Below are 21,128 nucleotides of genomic sequence, written 5' to 3' on the forward strand. Positions count from 1 at the left end.
TGAAATGATGTTGATAATACCATGATGTTAATTGCTTGATATGAGAATATGATACCATAAACCATGATGCTATACCATGCTAATAAACCCTGCTGCTATTTTGCTATCTTAATATGCCTAGGTTTTCATGTTTATGTTGTGTGTTTTGGTTGAATCATTTTGTTTGATGTGGCTGAATATGATGAGTGCTGCTGAACCAATTACTTTGTCAAGAAAATCTCATGAAGTATGCTTATGCTGTGTTGGTTGGTAATGCAATGCTGTTGTATGCTGGTCGAGTTCTGTGTAGATGTTTGAATGAAAATGCCTTGGCCATGCTGTTAATAAACCATGATTAGGATGATGATATCATACTGCTGTCTTGCAAAACTTCCTTGTCCAGAATTTGCTCATGATCTTGTTGGGATTGTATGCTGTATGTGAAACCTAGTATTGCATGAAACCTCCCATAAAATTCAAAAGCTGATTGACTGCTGCTTGTGTGTTACATGAACCTGCTGTACCAAGGCCATGACATTAGGTGTTCGTGTTTAAAACTTGTTTGATGTTGATGAACCATAAACAATGGAATTGATGCTGCTATTGCTGAACCATGCTGCTATGCTGTTGAACTTTGCTATTTTCCAGCTAAAACAGAAATTCCACATGCTTTGGGTTGATTTTGATTGGTTATGTTTGCATGTTGATTGCATGATTATTGTTGCTGATGAATACGCATGCTGCTGTCCTTGCCAAACCATAAACTCTGCCCAGAATTTTTCCCACAATGCCATGTTGTTGCTGTTGTTTGTTTCGGTTGAGACTGCATGTTGAAATTCTTGCTATGCTGTTGTGTGGTTTAGTTGAGTCATGTTTTGCTTGATGCTTGGTTGAAATCATGTTTGTGGATTACATAAGATGCCTTGCTGTGTTAGAAACCCTTAGGGTTTTAGAAACTCAGAGCTTTGAAGCTCATTGGGCAATTTACTGTTTCATTGGGCAACAGCCAATGAAAACATTTCATTTGCCTTGCCCAAAACGCAGCACTTCAATAAGTGGCTGCAGAATTACCAGAATGCCATCCGTTGACTTGTGTTTGATCATTAATCATGCTATGTGTTTCATACTTTGTTCAATTATTCATCAAAATTCAACAATTCTTTTTTGCTCATTTAATTCCAAAAATTGTGAGATTTTTTGCATTTAACTCATGAATGTGTCTAGTATTTTATGGTGAATTTTAATTAATTTTTCATGTTCTGGATTTTAAATGATAATTGATCTTCCAACATGTATGCCAAAATGATACATTGTGCCATTCTTATTGTGAAATTCTCATATTGTATCCAATGAGCTTGAAATTTTTTGTGGTGAAACTAGACACATTGATCTTCATTTCCATATAAAGTTTGTGCATTTATCATTTGTGGATTGGGAGTTATGATTTTTTGAAGTTATGTGTTGAATTTGGTGCTATACCATGATCATGCATTTTCTCTAATTTTGTTCACACACTTCCCTACATCCAAATCACTTGAAATTTTGCATGAATCATCCATCACATGTCTAGTTTGTGTATGAATTTTCTTGGAATTAATCATGCTGTTTTCCATTTAACTGAGAATTTTCTTCCATACTTGGTCATTTGTTGTTTTTTTGTGCTATGCATTGCCAAATCTTTTATGAAATTCTCAAATCTTATTGTATGTCCATGAAATTTCATATGTGATAACTAGACATCTCAAGCTTTGCATTGGTGTTAATCTCATTCATTTCTCTTCTGTTTTCAAATTGATATGATTTTTTGAAGTTGACCTATGCTTGTTGACTTTCACCATGCTTACTTGAATTTGATTTGACTTCATGAATTTCATTGACTGCCTTCCTCTCATCCAAATGCCATGAAATTTTGCATGTACACCATGTTAGATGTTAGGATTGAGTGTGATTTATTTCATAATTTTTTGAGATTGCTTGAGTTGACTTTTGAATGAAGTCTTTACTGTTGACTTTTGTATGCTTCTCTTGCCATGCTTTGCATTCATTTGTGTATGAAATGACCATGATGCATGATATAATTATGAATCCAATTGAGAAACGCTTCTTGAATGTTTAGACTTGGTTTGGGTTGACTTTTCCTTGCTGCCTTAACTTTTTCTTTCATCTTTGACCCTAGGCTAGTCCTAGTGGTCTTCTGAGCTTATGTTGAGTTCATCTGTTTCAGGTTAAGCACCAATGCCTTGAAGATCATTCTAATGTGCTTGATTTGAATTGTTTATATTGTGCTAACATTTGTTTTGTAGGTGACTCATATGCTTGAGTCTTTGTGCCTTGCACAATTGGTCCCACTGTGTGACTATTGGGTTATTTCCTTTTGATTTTGACTGTTGACTTGTTTGCTAATGAGTTTGACTTTTGCAGGTGCTTTAGTTGCCTAAGTTCTTTGAACTTGCTTGCTTGCTTTGCTTTTTAGCATTTGCTTTGAGGTATAATTACTTCTTCTTCATGTAGTCTGGAGACCCGGTCTGTTATTTGACCGGGCAAACTGTCTGAAGTCCTCCTTAAGAGGCAATGCCTGTGTTTGTTTATATTTGTCCCAAGCAGGAAAAGTCCTTCAAGTAAGGCAATCGGTGGAAGGTAGGGATAAGCAATCTATCCCCCACTATTCAGTGTGTCCTCTCTTTGCTCCCATTACATGGTTGAGCATTGAGATAAATACCCAAGATCTAATCGAGTCAATAATGTGGGGAGAGTTCCTACCTTCTGAACTCCCACACTTTCTTTGATGCTCTCTCTGATTTGAGATAGAAGCAATGAGGCACACCCCTCATCTCCTATTCATCTGCTTCACCTGAGTCCCTCAATGGCCAGGTTAAGAGCGACACTTACCTATTACAGTGGACTTTCAAAGTCAAACCCTCTTGTATGAGCCCCCATTGTTTGGCTATAGAGTGTGCTGTTTGACATTCATTGATTGATTGATTGCTTCATATGCACTTGTTTGTTTGTATGCTATGCATCTATCATCATCAATTGCCATTAATGCATGATCATATCATCTGTCTGTGAGACTTTTATCATCGTTGTTTGCCCATTGAGGACAATTGTAAGTCCATCACTTTGGCATTTGCTCCTATGATATGGAAGTGAGTTGTAAGACCATCATCTTGGCCACTCATCTTATCTTTGCTTAATGCATCTGGTTGTATGTGAGGATACAGTTATAAGTCCCTGTAAGTTGGCATCTGTTATCCTGTGATCATAATTTGATCTGTTTGATTTGTATGTGAGGTTGCAGTTATAAGTCCCTGTAAGTTGGCATCTGCTTTCCTGTGATCATAGTTTGTTTCATCTGTTTGTATGAGAGGTTGCAATTATAAGTCCCTGTAAGTTGGCATTTGCATACCTGTGATCATACTGTTGCTTTTGTTCTTGTATGTGAGGATCTATTATAAGTCCCAGTGATGTGGCATTGGATTTCCTGTGAGCATACTGTGGAGTTAACCTAAGTCCAGATAGATTGGCAGTTGACTTCCACATTTCATCTTTGTTTTCTTTTGAGGAGATTAGTGTAAGTCCATTGAGTGGCATCTGATATCCTGTTCTGTTTTTTAGGAGACTGGTGTCAATCCATTTATTGGTATCCGGTATCCGCTTTTATTTCTTTGCCTGTGGAGATTAGTGTAAGTCCATTGAGTGGCATCTGATATCCCGTTTTGTTTTAGGAGATTGGTATAAGACCATTGATTGGCATCCGATATCCGTTTTTGCTTGCTTCGCTTGTTTGTTAATCGCTATTCCAAAGGACACACTTGAATCATCTGCTATATGATTTCAAGAAGTGAACCTTCTAAGAAGTTTTACTTTCCATCTCCATCCATTCATCATTCATTATGTCCTAGACCTTTTCACACTATACCTTTTAAACTTGACATAAGTGTTGTGCAAACATCTTCATGTTTTCTAACTAAAAACCTGGACTCAAGTCCTTGACTTTTTTTTCAAACTCCATTTTCATAATACTTATTTGAATTGATCTTAATCATACTTTGACTCCATTTTCATAATCGTAATCAGTAACTTCACTCATTCACTTGTTTTGGCTTTGTCCATTATTAATGCTTTCATACATGAGCTATAGGTTTGATTTATCTTAGTGGTTGATGTTAATCTCACCTTCTGTCTTTAGTGATTGAATTGTAAGTCTTCCTTGCCTATTATAGGGTTAACCCCTCCCTGGCAAGTTGAAGCTGTTCTCACATGGTGGACGTTGTTGTTTGTATAAGGTTGAGTTTTCTCCCGTGGATAACGTAAGACCTAGGGCTTGTGTTTAAAACTGAATCCACCAACTTTTGGAAATCTTTTAGCCGAACTACGGCGTTCTGATCCTTACCTTTGATGGAAGGTACGTAGGCAACGGGTTCATCCGTTCGAACCCAATAACCCAATAATAATAAAACGTATATTCTTTTCTCATCATCCCAATCATGTTTGCACAATCTTTTTGTCATAATAAATAATAATTTTTGCATAACAAGTGTGAAAAGGGCTCCCTAGGAGTACCTAGGACGTAGTGGGTGCCTAACACCTTCCCATTGCGTAATTTACCCCTTACCCAGAATCTCTGATCTTTTTATTAGTTTTCTACGTGTAAAACTTCTTAGGCTTTTGTTCGCTTTTTAGCCAATCCTTTGGATAAATAAAAGTGCGGTGGCGACTCGAAATTTCAATGTATCTCATAGCTTATGATTTAATCGATAGATCATATAGCGACGAATACACCGCTACAAAGTCCTCCTTAAGAGGCAATGTTTGTGGATGTTTACTTTTGTCCTTGCATGGAGTCAAAGACCTCCTAAGTGAAGAGGCAATTGGTGGAAGGTAGGGATATGCAATCTATCCCCCACTATTCAGTGTGTCATCTGCTTTGCCCACACCACTGTGTTGATGCGTTTCAGATAAGAACCCAAGATCTTGTGCAATCGCACAGTTGAGTCAGTCTTAAATGTGTAGAGGGGTTCCCACTTTCTGAACCCACACATTCTTGTCTTGAGCTCTCCCTGGCCAGGGATAAGAGCTGTGAGGTCTCATCCTCACTTCATCCTTTCATCTGCTTCACCTTAGCCCCTCAATGGCAAGGTTAAGAGCACCTTTTACCCTATTCCAGTTGGCCCTAGTGCCTAACCTTTTGCTTGAGCCTCTTGTATGCATATAGAGTGTGCTTCTTGTGATTGTGTTTGCCTGTTTGCTTTGTCTCTTTAGGCGTAGCTTAGACTTGCCCTTGTGCAAGGTAGTTTGTGCTTGACTTGCCCTTGTGCAAAGTCAAGTCTGTGTGGCTTGCTTCTTGTGTGAGCCATGTTTAGAGTTGTTTGGCCGAACTACGGCAACTCTGATTCTCATGTTCAGATGAGATACGTAGGCACGAGATGCGATGTCTTGTCGAGTTTGACTAACCACTAACACTAACTCTTTTCTCTCACCCCTGTGTGATTGAGATCTCTCCTTTCTCTCGCCCTCGTTGCGATTGAGACCTCCCCTTTCTCTTGCCCTTGTTGCAATCGAGACCCTTGCTTCCTGTGCAAGTTTGGTTTTTGTTTGGCTTGCTTCCTGTGCAAGCCGTGTCTAGGATAGGTTGGCCCTTGTGCCATTTAGCTAGAAACCTCAACTTAGGGTTGACTTTGCATGATAACATCTAGGCTCGAGTCGTAGTCTCCCTAGTTGTGTCTCCCTCTGTTGTCTGGTTAGGCTAGAACCTTTATCCCTGCGTAGGGGAACTACATCGCCCTGATCTTCATACCAGATGAAGTATGTAGGCAGGAGATTGAGCTGATCTCTCCGGGCGCCTTTTCTTTCTTTTGTGTGTGTTGTCTGACCTTTGCTAGGCTCGAGTCTGTGACTCCTTAGCATTTGTTGTCTGTCTGTTTAAGTGTGTGCTTGACAGTTATAGGCTGAGTCCCCGACTCCCTATCAACCTGTTGTGTTGTTGTGTGCTTGGAAGCTGATGTAAGTCCATCGAGTGGCATTTGGGTTCCAGTGTGGGTTTGTTGGTTCGGATGCCGATGTAAATCCAGTGATTGGCATTCGGGCTCCACGTTTGCCTTCGCCTGTGTTTGTTTGTGTGCGTGTCAGCCGAGCTACGAATGCTCTGATTCTTCTCTCGTCCGAGAAGATACGTATGCATAGGATGCGATATCCTAGCGAGCATGTGTCGTTTCCCCAGTCCGAACTACTTCGACTCTGATGTCTATGCCTGATAGACTAAGTAGGCCCAGGATACGACATCCTGCCGAGTCAGTTTCAGTCAGTTTCTTTTGTCTCTTTCAGCCAGTGTGTGTGAGTGTGAGCAGTGTTTTAGCAACCAATTTTCCTTCCTTTTGTGCGTGGATCCCGTAGAGTACTACGGATGCGTAGGGGTGCTAATACCTTCCCTTCGCATAACCGACTCCCGAACCCATCCTCTTTGGTCGCGAGACCATGTTCTTTCCCAGGTTTACTCTGAGCGTTTCCTTTCCCTCTTTTGGGATATAAATAACGCACGGTGGCGGCTCTGTTGTTCTTTCTTTTCCCGCCGGTTTTCGCGCGATGCGACAGCTGGCGACTCTGCTGGGGACATAGAGAAGTTGACCTATGCTGGTCCATCTTCCCTAAGCGAGGCTCTCCTAGCGCTCTCTAGGTTAGGGTTTTGGTTGCTTTGTGTTGTTTTTTTATTGCATTCATTGTATATATGTGCATTTATTGCTTGCATTTATTATTTGCATTAATGTTTGCATTTCATTCATATTCATCTGCTGTGCTGTCTGTGTTTCTCTGTTTGGGGGTGGGAGTTACTTGAGGTAAAAGGCCCAATACCCAGGCTATGAGTGAAATCTAGGAAACCTAGGAATAGAGTGATTCATGGGAAGCGGGTGGTATGGCGCCACTTAGCGGAACATTGATATCACGAGCAGTTCAGACCCTGATGGGATATTGTCGTTACATACTTCAGGTGTGTATATGATGGTATTCTGCGAAAGGTTATTTATGCTGCGTTTCTCTTCGACTTTACCCTGGCCTAGATAACACCCGTGAGTGGGGAGGGTTTGATCATTACAGGTACAGTTGCTGATTGGTTGGTGTTTTGTTGGTGACTCTTGGTACTGATGGTGACTGTGAATTATGGGGCATTTATTTCTGGGACGCCAGAGTTCTGTCCATAGTTTATCAGCGGGTTCCGTTTATTTCGGATCCCCGGGCTGAGTTGAGAGTACTTGTTCAGAGGATCCGTTTGTCACCCGTTTCAGTGGTTGTTCCTGTGAAGATAGTGATGTAATCTCCGGTTCCGTTTATTTCGGAACTCCCCAAGTTGGATTTATGGTGACTTGGTCCCGCAAATTGACTGGTTCAGAAAAGCAGAGGGTCTACAGTTGACTTGGTAGCACAAAGGCCTGCATTCATGCATTTGCATCATATCATCTCGCATTCATCTGCATTCAACTCATGTCTGTCCGTACTCAGGGTCCATTATTTTTAAATTAAAAACCCCGGTTGAGAGACATCCAGATGTCAAAATGTTGTTGATGAAATTTTATCTGTCTCGATGAAACCAGAAAAAAAGAGGACTGAATATTCCTGGTACGGACAAACATTGCATGTGTGAGTCATATTAACCCATTTGCTGTTTTGTAGGTTTCAGTATTCAACCGGTACGCATAGCTCGTCTGTTCAGATAACCTGCTGGGGGTCAACAAATCCAAGCTGATGGATCTTCTCAACGCCGATACCCTTGAATTGAAAGAGATGATGAGGGAGTTGTTCAGTGTTGTGCAAGGGCTTGCCTTGGGACAGAAGGCCATGTCTGAAAGATTGGAAAGGATCGAGAAATGGCTGATAGTGGAGAAAGTCCAGGGGAAGGCTCCGTCCTCCGAAGTGAACAAACCTTCTGGTACTGTAGCAGAGAAACCCTCCGACAGTGGTCCATTCAAGAAGAAGGTTGAGCCAGTCGGTGTGCCCGCAAAGAAAGAACGTAGCAAAGATCGTTATCATCCTTACGCTGCCACCGTATCCACTCCTGTCAGCAAATCACCTGTTCAACAGCAACAACTGCCACCTCAACAGAAGACACCAGGAGCTAAGAGCCAGGTGAAGAAGAAGAATGAGGATCGTCAGTTTGAGGAACCACCCGTGACTTACGCCCATCTGTTCCAAAGGTTGATGGATCTTGCTTTAGTTCGGCCGAGGATTTTGATTCCTATAGAACAGCAGCGGAGGCCTGCCAACTATGATGAGAGTGCCAAGTGCGAGTTTCACTCTGGGGCACCCGGGCACAGCATTGAAGGTTGCAGAGCTTTTAAGCATATTGTCCAAGATCTGGTGGACTCCAAGGCTATCAGCTTGGCCCAGATAATGAATGAGGATGTCGACCCCGCACTCAGGCAGAGACCAGCAAAAGTCAAGATGGTGAAGAAGGCCAAGAAAGGAGTAGAAATGATTGAAGAGGGTCAGCTAAAAGGTCCAAAGGCTATGTTTCCAAAACTTCTGCTACAGGATGGAGCCTTATCTGCTGCTGATAATACTTGTGCAACTGTCACTACAGAGGAGTGTATGTTGATAAAGGACCCGACCCAGAGGATGAAGAAAGCAGAAATGGACAATGAAAGATGTAAAGCACCCAGTCTGGCAGCTGAAACCGTCCAGGTAGAGAAGGCCCTTGTTGCTGAGAAAGAGAAGAAGTTGTCCATTTCTTCTTATAAACAAGCTCTGGAGGTGGTGAAGAACCAAGAGACCCAAGGCTGGGGAAGGATCATTGATATCGTGGCAAAAGCAGACATGTTTGGAGTCGGTTATCATCCGGATTTAGAGTCGTCTAGACCAGACAGAGGATGTCGTCCACTGTACGCCTTCGTCAGTGCAGGAATGTTGGATCCTGGTCATGCCCGTTCAATGGGGGAGGATGTCGACAGCAACCGCGAGCTTGAGGCGTGGATACAGTCGTGCGTACCAAGAAACTGGAAGGACTCCAAAAGCATCACTGTCACTCATTCCGAAGAGTAGTATTTCTGTTTTTCAATTTTTGTTTGCATGAAAGCCATACGTTTTGCCCGAAACGTAATGGTCCATTGTAAGGGCCATCTCATGTGTTTCATTATGCAACATTTTGCATCAGTAATGAATGGATGTTTTGTAGTTAAAAACGGTGTTCCCTGTTTTTCATTTAATTTTGCAACTTAAAAAAAAAGAAAAAAAAAACAACAAATAAAAATGGCAACGTTTTTTTTCAGTCTCTTTCCTTTTGATTTTGTCTCGTTCCAAAGTGATTACTCTCCTGATCTCACCGATAACGATTTGGTTACACCTCTGTATGACTTCGACAATTCGACCTATCATGCCAGAGGAAAAAGGCGAAGAAGATTGTGATTTGCTGGAATTAGCCAGGTCATTGAAACAAGAGGAGAAGGTGATTCAACCGCACGAGGAGCGATTCAAGATTGTTACTCCAAGCTCCGCCGAGGTTAGAAAGCAAAAGCTGAGGCCGACAAAGGATGAGAAAGATGAGAAGGTGTATAGACCACCAAGATGTGAGTAGAGCTAATCTGAAAGATGAATTCCCGGTACATCACAATGAGGTATTGGTTGATTATATGGCTCAGGTCTCGGTGTTTATCTTCATGGATGGCCTCTTGGCCAAGACCGGATTGAATTGTTGCCAGATGATGTGAAGTAAACCAAGTCCATCACACAAGGGGCACCTTCTTGTCCTAAGATTGATGTCGTTCCGTCACATGAGGCCGGTGCCACGTACCAGAGGTCTACGGTGACTTTGTTTCGTGATATGATTCATCATGAAAGCAAATGCCATGTTGATGACATGATGGCAAAGTCCCAAGCAGAACAGGGGCATCCAGTAGACTCGGGGCAAGTTGTTTGACCGTTTTAGATAACTCATACCGTTGAGCCTGAAGCAGTGCACTTATGGAGTGTTGTCCATCAAGCTACCGAGGCTTGTTGTGAGCGAATCAGAGGAATCGAGGTCGATCCTGCTAAAAAAAAAAAAAAAAAAAAAAAAGGGGGATAAATTGCAGGGACTTCTGATTCTGATGCTTCCCAAAAAGATATAACTGTTAATCCGGTACTTGATAACCCTCGAGGGGTCTACGAGGTGCGTATTGAGTCAGCATGACTAAGTCTTGTCGAAAAGAGTATGCAATTTACCTAAGCAAAGAGTTTATCGACTGTGAAACCATACACCCGCTGTTCGAAAAACTTGATGTACTTTGGCATAGGCTGCTCGCCGACTGAGACAGTGTATGTTGATTCATACCACTTTGTGGATGTCCAAAATGGATCTGATCAGATATGTGTTTGAGAAGCTAGTAGCAACCCATGGAAAGGTTATCAACCAAGGAAGTTTGAGGTCCCTGATGAGGACATCTCGAGGTACTCAAATCGAAAGATTGAGAGTGACCGATCCCGGAGGAGGGGCCTGGCCCTGAATCCGAACGGATTCCGATGTCTGATGGGGAAGTAAAGTGAATGAGGTAGTGCTCCCCGAATCCCAGTTGGTTGCACCAACAATGGTGGCTGAACATAAAGTCTGTATCCTGGATATTGAATCTTGGGATGTGCATCTACTTGGGGCAGTGACTTCCTCACAGATATATGAGAAATCAGAGAAGACTGAATGGATAAGGACTCGGAATGACATGTCAAGTCCAATTGAGGAAAAAGCGTTGACAGTTACCTGGCATGGGGCGGTTGTACCCAGTGAACGAAGCATGTTGTTAACCAAGAAGTGTGACCTCGCGCGTGCCACGCGGAAGAATTGGTTGAAAAGGATCCTTCCTTCTCAAGACGATTGTGGGGCAAATGGACAAACAGTTATGAATGTCCATTCGTGGTCAAGACGGTTTCCTCTGATAAAACCTTGTTACTGACGACCACGGATGATGACGATTTTCCATCCCTTGTGAATGCGGACGCAGTTAGAAAACACTTCGTGAAAGAAACCCGCTGGACAAAAAAAAAGAATAAAGAGTCCGGGCAAAAAATGGGCATCCCGGCGAACCAAGAAAAAGAGAAAGGTTCGGGCAAAAGTTAGGGATAAAAATAAAAGAAAAGAACTGTACACCTGGCAAGTTGAAAACCCGCAAGGGCGACTTGGGCAAAAAGGGTATCCCGGTGGACTGAAACCCGAAAGGGCGGTCCAGGCAAAAGAGGGAATGAAACGAACAACTGCGTCTAACATGATCATTTGTGCACATGATGACTTGGATAATCTCCGACAGAGACCGATTGGAAGCGTTTTGTTCAGAAGACAGAAGGTGCGGAAAGTCTTGAGGACATATGAGGTGTAACTGAGTTGGAACCCGATGAGATCACAGTTTCACGTTGCCATTAGGATAGATTTTTTCTTTTATGTGCAATCACCTCTTTCCAGGGTTTGCTTCCCGTGTGTTGCTCAATTGTGAGCCATCTTTTATTCCAATCAGATAAAGCGTGTGTTCGGTCAAATAAGTTTTGTTTTTGTGTCATTACTGTTTTGATTACGAAAACATCTGTTCATTTTGATAATAATATTTGCCTTTTGAAACATAGAGGTCCCTTCTGATGCATGCTTGTGAGATTGAAATCTGGAAATCTTACTTGGAAGTCTGAGTGACCTAAGTGTTGAAATATCAGAACACCTAGGGCATACCTGGGGCACGTTTTTATCTGACGATCTCTTGTGCAGGTGCTGTTGGACATCTTCATTCACTTGCCAGTTGTAATATGAACCCTTTTGACAAGAGATCCCCTCAGAGTCCAACCAGGGGCAAGGGATAGTTGAACGGTGAAAAGACAGTGAAGGATTACGACGACGGTCCTGGAAAGTTAATCAAGAAGACTCTTCAAAGTCTGATGATTGGAAAGTTTGTATGAATACCAGGAGTTCGATCCCCGTGGAGTACGGACGAGATTGGGAATACAAGATGATGGAGCAGAAAAGTCCAGAAGAGTCTGGGAGTTCTTAAAAGTGGAAAGTCAACACTATGGGTGGATGATGGATACTAGTGTTCGACGAGGCGACCGACATCCCTGTCAAACAAGCTGTATCTCCCCAGAGGATTGAGAGTGTGATCTCCCTGGCAGATTCGAGATCGTTGTCTCCTCAGCAAGCCTGAAGGTTATCACGTCCCCAGCCCAAGTCAGTATTGAAGCTATCAGAGTTATTTTCCCCTGCAGAGATACCTGTGGACAGTACCTTCTTTCTCCAGCAGATCTAAGGATTGCTTCTCCCCAGCAGGCTTATGCTTGCAAATTTCCCCAGTTGAGAATCCCCGCTGAGCGCCTGGCAGCTATTTTCCCCGGGAGTCCCCTAGTGGAGTTCATCAGTAGACTGTAGGCGTGTTCCCCAACAATTGGTTTTGTGATGCTGTTACCTCCAGTATGGCTGTGAGTGCTTACCCCGAGCAGGTTTGTGGGAATTCATCTCCAGTATGATATGATGTGCTATCATCCTCGACAGAGTTGTTACTCTCGCCACTATGGTTGTTCTCTCCACAAGGATTGTTCTCCTCAGCAGAATGGTGTGGTTTTTCCTCAGCAAGTTCCCCGAGTGGAGCGGGTCTCATGAAATACATCTCCAGCAGTGATTCTCCTACATATGGACTGGTTGGGTCGTCCCTAGTGAAGTAGCATTTATTTCTCCAGCAGAGTTCATCCTACCAGTGGATTGGACGGGTTTCTGTAATAGACTGATATCTGTATCCCTAGCGGAGTTGTGACTGTTTTCCAAGTCTGGAGCTGCCTTCCCAGCAGAGGTTGTGTTGACAGTTTTTCCTCAGCAAAAGTTTGTCTTTCCCCGGCAGGATGGGAGTTGACATGGTTATAGGATCCCCAGCACAGTTCCTGGAGTTCCCCGGTGTTGTCTCTGAAGGAGACATGTGTTTATGCATTCATCATTTAGATAAGCATAGCATATTGCATCATTAGTGCATAGCATTTCCATGATCATGGGGCATTGTGTAAAGCAAGAAAAAAAAACTCATGCATCAACATTGCAAGCATATCCATTAGCCCTAGGCCGTGGCGACCAACCGAGGTTGGGTTGTTGGAAAGAGTTTAACATCGCGCCATTGGATCGGCTTTAGAATTGGGTTCATCAACATGGTTGAGAGGTTGGTGTTTTCCCAACAAGTGATTCCTCAGTCGAGTGGGTATCCCCAGCAGTGTTACTCCCCAATTGTTAGTGTCTTGCCAGCTTGGTTCTTTTTCCTTAAGCAGATATGGGTGTGTCTGATCTCTCCATGTAGAGTCTACCCCTTAAGCAGAAAGTGTCAATCTTTTCCTGCTATTTCCCCACTGAGATACATCCTCGTGGATGACGGTTGCTTCCGTTCCCTCCCTAATGGGATGGGTTTTCCCTATTGAGTTCTTTCCTCATTAGGATGAGTCTTGATTCAGGCTGCCTTTTTGGATCGATCCTAAATTGGCTTCTTGTTGACCATCTCTTATACTTCCCTGGGGCATAAATGAATAGTCGCTCACTAACCGGCACTCATTCATTTCATCCTCAGCGGAATTTGTTGGCCTCTACCTACCCGGTAGTTGTAAGTCCTATCTTTGTGGTTTTCTACCTACAAGCTGGTAGTTGTAAAATTCCACTTTCACCCCCTTGGTGGAGTTAACCCTGTGTGTTCATCCTATGGAGGACTGGTTACTTTTCCGTGGTTTTCTACCTACTAACCGGTAGATGTAATCCCCTCTGTGCAGTTATTAGTATCCAGTTCGTGATATTGACATTCTTTCCCCTCTGGATACTTGCCGTGATCAAGCAGTATTGTCCCCGTTGGGTCTTCCCCTTCTTTTGGATACTTGCTCCGAGTAAGCAGCTTTATCCCCTTTTGATTGGTCATCTTTTGCATACCTAGTCTGGTACCCAGATGCCTTTCTTTTCGGTCGATTATTCATTTAACAACCTACAACCCGGTTATGGATAATCTTCCATGCGAGTGTATTATCTACGTTTTGACGGCTATAGATAATATGTACTTATGATTTCCCGGTATTCAGACCGAAGGAGTTTCCGACGATCAGGTCGATGTACTCATGGCACAAGGCCAATTTTCCGGTATTCAGACCGAAGGAGTTTCCGACGATCAGGTCGATGTACTCATGGCACAAGGCCAATTTTCCGGTATTCAGACCGAAGGAGTTTCCGACGATCAGGTCGATGTACTCATGGCACAACGCCAATTTTCCGGTATTCAGACCGAAGGAGTTTCCGACGATCAGGTCGATGTACTCATGGCACAAGGCCAATTTTCCGGTATTCAGACCGAAGGAGTTTCCGACGATCAGGTCGATGTACTCATGGCACAAGGCCAATTTTCCGGTATTCAGACCGAAGGAGTTTCCGACGATCAGGTCGATGTACTCATGGCACAAGGCCAATTTTCCGGTATTCAGACCGAAGGAGTTTCCGACGATCAGGTCGATGTACTCATGGCACAAGGCCAATTTTCCGGTATTCAGACCGAAGAAGTTTTCTCCTCTCCGTTGGTGTCGATAAACGTCGAGTTTTTCCCGATCATCCGTTGATGATTTGGTTGTGTCCTCCTTCCCAAGTGAAGTATTCTCCTCTCCGTTGGTGTCGATAAACGTCGAGTTTTTCCCGATCATCCGTTGATGATTTGGTTGTGTCCTCCTTCCCAAGTGAAGTATTCTCCTCTCCGTTGGTGTCGATAAACGTCGAGTTTTTCCCGATCATCCGCTGATGATTTGGTTGTGTCCTCCTTCCCAAGTAGAGTCTTCTCCTCTCCGTTGGTGTCGATAAACGTCGAGTTTTTCCTATTCGTCCTATGACGTCTAGTTGTACCTGTCCCCACGTGGATTTACCTCTCCGTTGGTCTTGGTAAACGTTGAGTTTTTCCCATTTCGTCCGTTGACGTATGGTTGTATCCCTTCCATTCATTCATTAATGTTTGGTTACCTCTCCGTTGGTCTTGGTAAACGTTGAGTTTTTCCCCATTTCGTCCGTTGACGTATGGTTGTATCCCTTCCGGTCATTCATTAATGTCTGGTTACCTCTCCGTTGGTCTTGGTAAACGTCGAGTTTTTCCTAGTTGTCCGTTGGCATCTAGTTGTGATTTCTCTTCCCATTCGTCAACGTTGTGATGTCTGGATGTGGCCATACCCTTTGAAAACCAAAAAACAAAAAAAACAAAATACCCAGTAATAAATACCAGATCCCATTGGACGTTTCCATTGTTGGATCCCTGTGTTGTGCAAATTCTACGGTTCTTGGTATTCAATCCCTGTTTACCCTGAAAGTCTGACAGCCGTTGCTATCATCCATTCGGGTTCCCAGCTGATTGAATAGGGGCAGCTGTAGCACCTCAAATTTGCACCTAGCATTGTACATACATTTTCATATTAGGTCATAGCATATCATGGTCCATTGCATAGCATTGCATTGCCTCCTTTGCCTCAAGTGCAAGCCAATCAAGAATTAGGTCAAACTGATCAGGAGATCAGTCAACCAATCAAGCAAGCATAATTCTCAAGGAACCAAGGCCTTAGGGTTTGTCCAACAAGTTCACATGGCTTGGAGGTCTATTTGAAGTATTTTGGTCAAGGGTTGAAGGCTCAGAGATCATCAGTTCATACACAGACAGTCAAAAACCCTAAAAAAGTCAACTGTCAGTCAAAGCAGTGGATGGTGGTCATTCTTGTGGAATTTGGGCACCATGATCAATAATCAAGAGTTCATACAACTTGGGACATCATTTGAAGTCAAACTCTCAAGGAATTAGGGTTTGGAAGTCATCAGTCAATGCACAATCAGACAGAAACCCTAAAAGTCAACTGTTGGTCAACTGTCCATTTAATCAGTGATTGGATGATTGGAATTGGTTTGTGAGAGTTCATTCATGTCCAAATAGTCATCATATATCATGTCAAACACCATCATGGAAGAATTTGAAGCCAGATCAAAAATTTCCCAAAATGGAAACTGGGCCTGTAACTGAAACCTGCCATAAATGGAAAGTCTTGATCCTCAAACTTACATTTTGATACAAGCCTCAAATGAATTTTTGCCCAACATGAAAGTTGAAGATCTTGTTCTCCCATTTCCAAAAAGTCCTAGAACTCTCAATTCCCATGTGTGGTTGGCAAGTTATGATCGAATCGATTTCAGAAAATCTTGAACTTCAAAGGGCCATATCTCTCAAACCGTTTGGCCAATTTTGGTGGGGTTTTTTCCTACAAGTCACATTTGATCCCCTCTTTCCAAAAATATAAATTTCATGAGCCAAAACTTCACCAATCAAAATGGCATATTTTGACTTTTCTCATTTAAATGTAAGTTTGACCAAGAGTTGACTTTTTGATATAAACATTTTTTCTACATTTGGCCAATTGGAACAGCTCATAAATGTCATTTAAAATATGTTTGCAAAGCCCATTCCCATGAAGTACATGTATCCATGCTAGTTTGCTTGAAATGTGGCCAAGGTACACTTTATCCATACTATCCACCATACCTTGCTTTGTACTTCTCTAAAACAGAATTTTAGGAGATGATTTTCTGTCACTTAGTAACCCTAGTTGCTGCCAAAAAAAACCACAGAACTTCACTCATGCTAAAACTCATTCTTGGCCATTTTCTCAAAATCTTCCAAAAAACCTCAAGTAACCTAAGCAAGCTTGGTTGGTTTTCTTCATCCAAGCAACATCAAACAGCAAATCAAAACCTCATTTTCTGTCAAATGAAATCAGCAGTGGCAGCCAAAAACCACAGAAAACTCATTCTAAAAAATCACCTCTTGGCCATTTTTCCAAAGTCTGTCCAAAGCTTCCAAAGGGACTAAGCCTTGCCTTGCCTAAACATCATCCAAACAACATACTTAGCTCATTCCAAGCACAAAACCCAAGCTGTAACCAAGCAAAAGCCTGCTGCTATAAGAGGCATCATCCATGACAGTCCATGATTGAAGCATTTTCCCACATTCCTGAGCCAAAGCATCTGCATCATTCATCATTGGGAGGGTTCTAACACAACTGTTTCGTGCTTAAACCACCAAATAACAACTGTTTCACTTCTTGCTTCAAAAACAAGTAAGGATTCGAACATCTCATTTCTTGAAATAATGATAGGCTTTGTGTAGAGCGTGTCTTGCTGGTTACTCTGCTCTTTGAATCGTGATGATTGGTTGAATATTTAGAGAGATATGGTGAAATGAACTTTGATGTCCAAACTTGTTCTTGCTTAATATTTTTTTGTTTAGCATGGTTTAATGGTTATTGATGTTGGATTATGGATGTGCATGTTTAGATGAACATTTTGGTGTTTTGTTTTTGAATTTGGACAAAAAAAATTCCAACCTGGGTTTGATGAATATGCTGCTACTGTAAATATCTTTTTTTTTTTTTTTTTTTTTTTTTCTGCTACATGATACTGGGCGTCGACGCATGCAGTCGGCGCGTGCCCCACGGGTCAGCGTGCGCTGACCCTATGGTCGACCGTTCGCACTCCACGAGTCAGCGTGCGCTGACCCTACGGTCGACCGTTCGCGCAGAGTAAAAGGCCTGGAGCGAGGGGGATTCGAACCCCAGACCTTTGCTTCAAATACCAAGTGTTTTACCACTGGGGCGCAATGCCAATTCATTTATTTAACGCCTTCTATGAAATATATATTCCAATTAAAATCAATTCATCTCAATGTTTATTTCACTTTGTGACACCAACTTACAAAAATCATTGCGCCTCCAATTTTAGTCCAAAAATCATGGGAATTTTTGCATTGTCTTCCTCATGACCTCTAGTATTTTATCATATTTTTTCCAGATTTTTTTGATCAATGGTTTTTAAATGGTGCTAGGGTTTGTGACATGTGACCAAATATTATACACTCTGCCAAAACATTTGTGAAATGATGAGAATGTATCCAATGGCTCCCAAATTTTTGTGCCTAAACTAGACACACTCATGGTGATTTTGGTGTAGAGTTTGTGAATTTATCATTGCTGGTTTGTGAGTTATGAATTTTTAATTAGGGTGTGACAATTTGTGTCACACCATTGATGCCCAACTTCATGATTTTCATTACCACGCTTCTTGACCTCCAATTGATCTGATTTTTTGCATGAACCTACTCTTGTATGTCTAGTTTACATGTGAATTTTCTTGGAATTATTTGTGGCATTTCCTAATTGTTTGAGATCTTCTCCCCTGCTTAGTCAAAATGTTGACCTTGTGTGACACATGTTCCCATTTCATTTGTGAAATTCTCATACTTTATTAGATGGACCTGAAATTTTACATGAGATAACTAGGCATCCTCATCTTTGCCTTGGCTTTAGTCCCATTCATTTATCACACACCATTCTTGACTTATGATTTTTCTAAGTTGATGCATGTTTGGTTGACTTCTTTGAGCATGTTCAAATTGGCTTTGACTTTCTGATTTTCATTGACTGCCTTCCACTTGTCCAAATGGGATGAAATTTGACATGCTTACCATGCTATGTGTTAGGATTGATCATGATTTATTTGGTGATTTTTGGAAAATGTTTAGATTGCTTTTTATGCAAGTCTTGCTGTAGACTTCTATGAGCTCCTGTTTGCCATGTTTTGACCTAAATGGTTCATGAAATGATGATAGTGATTGATATGAATGTGAACCCAATTGGTTTTGTTTCCTAATTGTTTGAACATGATTTTGGATACTTAACCCTTGCTGTTTTGACTTTCTCATTCACTTTTGACCCTAGGCTTGCCCTAGTGGTCCTGTTACTCACCTTTGAGTTTGTGATTTCAGGTTGACCATCAAATGGCCATTGTGACCAATTCTTTTTGATTGAGCTTGCTCAAATATCATTGTCTAACTTGTTTGTTTTGTAGGTGGCCTGGCTCACATGCCATAAGCCTTGTGCCTTGCACATCCATGTGCCTCTAATGGACAGTTGTTGTCTGTTTCTGTTTGTTTTGTTTGAAGTTGCATACTAACATCTGCTTGACCGTTTCAGGTGCTTTAGTTGCTTAGTTCTTTGTGAACTTTTTGCTTTGCTTTGCTTCTATAAGCAATTTGCATTGAGGTATGTCTCTTTTACTTCATGTAGTCTGGAAGACCTGGCCTGTTACTTGGCCAGGCAACTGTCTGAAGTCCTCCTTAAGAGGCAATGTTTGTGGATGTTTACTTTTGTCCTTGCATGGAGTCAAAGACCTCCTAAGTGAAGAGGCAATTGGTGGAAGGTAGGGATATGCAATCTATCCCCCACTATTCAGTGTGTCATCTGCTTTGCCCACACCACTGTGTTGATGCGTTTCAGATAAGAACCCAAGATCTTGTGCAATCGCACAGTTGAGTCAGTCTTAAATGTGTAGAGGGGTTCCCACTTTCTGAACCCACACATTCTTGTCTTGAGCTCTCCCTGGCCAGGGATAAGAGCTGTGAGGTCTCATCCTCACTTCATCCTTTCATCTGCTTCACCTTAGCCCCTCAATGGCAAGGTTAAGAGCACCTTTTACCCTATTCCAGTTGGCCCTAGTGCCTAACCTTTTGCTTGAGCCTCTTGTATGCATATAGAGTGTGCTTCTTGTGATTGTGTTTGCCTGTTTGCTTTGTCTCTTTAGGCGTAGCTTAGACTTGCCCTTGTGCAAGGTAGTTTGTGCTTGACTTGCCCTTGTGCAAAGTCAAGTCTGTGTGGCTTGCTTCTTGTGTGAGCCATGTTTAGAGTTGTTTGGCCGAACTACGGCAACTCTGATTCTCATGTTCAGATGAGATACGTAGGCACGAGATGCGATGTCTTGTCGAGTTTGACTAACCACTAACACTAACTCTTTTCTCTCACCCCTGTGTGATTGAGATCTCTCCTTTCTCTCGCCCTCGTTGCGATTGAGACCTCCCCTTTCTCTTGCCCTTGTTGCAATCGAGACCCTTGCTTCCTGTGCAAGTTTGGTTTTTGTTTGGCTTGCTTCCTGTGCAAGCCGTGTCTAGGATAGGTTGGCCCTTGTGCCATTTAGCTAGAAACCTCAACTTAGGGTTGACTTTGCATGATAACATCTAGGCTCGAGTCGTAGTCTCCCTAGTTGTGTCTCCCTCTGTTGTCTGGTTAGGCTAGAACCTTTATCCCTGCGTAGGGGAACTACATCGCCCTGATCTTCATACCAGATGAAGTATGTAGGCAGGAGATTGAGCTGATCTCTCCGGGCGCCTTTTCTTTCTTTTGTGTGTGTTGTCTGACCTTTGCTAGGCTCGAGTCTGTGACTCCTTAGCATTTGTTGTCTGTCTGTTTAAGTGTGTGCTTGACAGTTATAGGCTGAGTCCCCGACTCCCTATCAACCTGTTGTGTTGTTGTGTGCTTGGAAGCTGATGTAAGTCCATCGAGTGGCATTTGGGTTCCAGTGTGGGTTTGTTGGTTCGGATGCCGATGTAAATCCAGTGATTGGCATTCGGGCTCCACGTTTGCCTTCGCCTGTGTTTGTTTGTGTGCGTGTCAGCCGAGCTACGAATGCTCTGATTCTTCTCTCGTCCGAGAAGATACGTATGCATAGGATGCGATATCCTAGCGAGCATGTGTCGTTTCCCCAGTCCGAACTACTTCGACTCTAATGTCTATGCCTGATAGACTAAGTAGGCCCAGGATACGACATCCTGCCGAGTCAGTTTCAGTCAGTTTCTTTTGTCTCTTTCAGCCAGTGTGTGTGAGTGTGAGCAGTGTTTTAGCAACCAATTTTCCTTCCTTTTGTGCGTGGATCCCGTAGAGTACTACGGATGCGTAGGGGTGCTAATACCTTCCCTTCGCATAACCGACTCCCGAACCCATCCTCTTTGGTCGCGAGACCATGTTCTTTCCCAGGTTTACTCTGAGCGTTTCCTTTCCCTCTTTTGGGATAAATAACGCACGGTGGCGGCTCTGTTGTTCTTTCTTTTCCCGCCGGTTTTTCGCGCGATGCGACACACCACAACAAACTTGTCTAGGTACGGATGGAAAATCCTATTCATATACTCCATAAATACTCCAGGCGCATTAGTCACACCAAAAGGCATCACAGAATACTCATAATGTCCATACCTTGTTCTGAAAGCAGTCTTCTGAATATCCTCAGTTTTCACACGTATCTGATGATACCCAGATCTCAAATCTATTTTGCTGAACACACTCGCACCAACCAACTGATCCATCAA

This window comes from Lathyrus oleraceus, chromosome 6 (genome assembly GCF_024323335.1).
Source record: "Lathyrus oleraceus cultivar Zhongwan6 chromosome 6, CAAS_Psat_ZW6_1.0, whole genome shotgun sequence".
Lineage (NCBI taxonomy): Eukaryota > Viridiplantae > Streptophyta > Magnoliopsida > Fabales > Fabaceae > Lathyrus > Lathyrus oleraceus.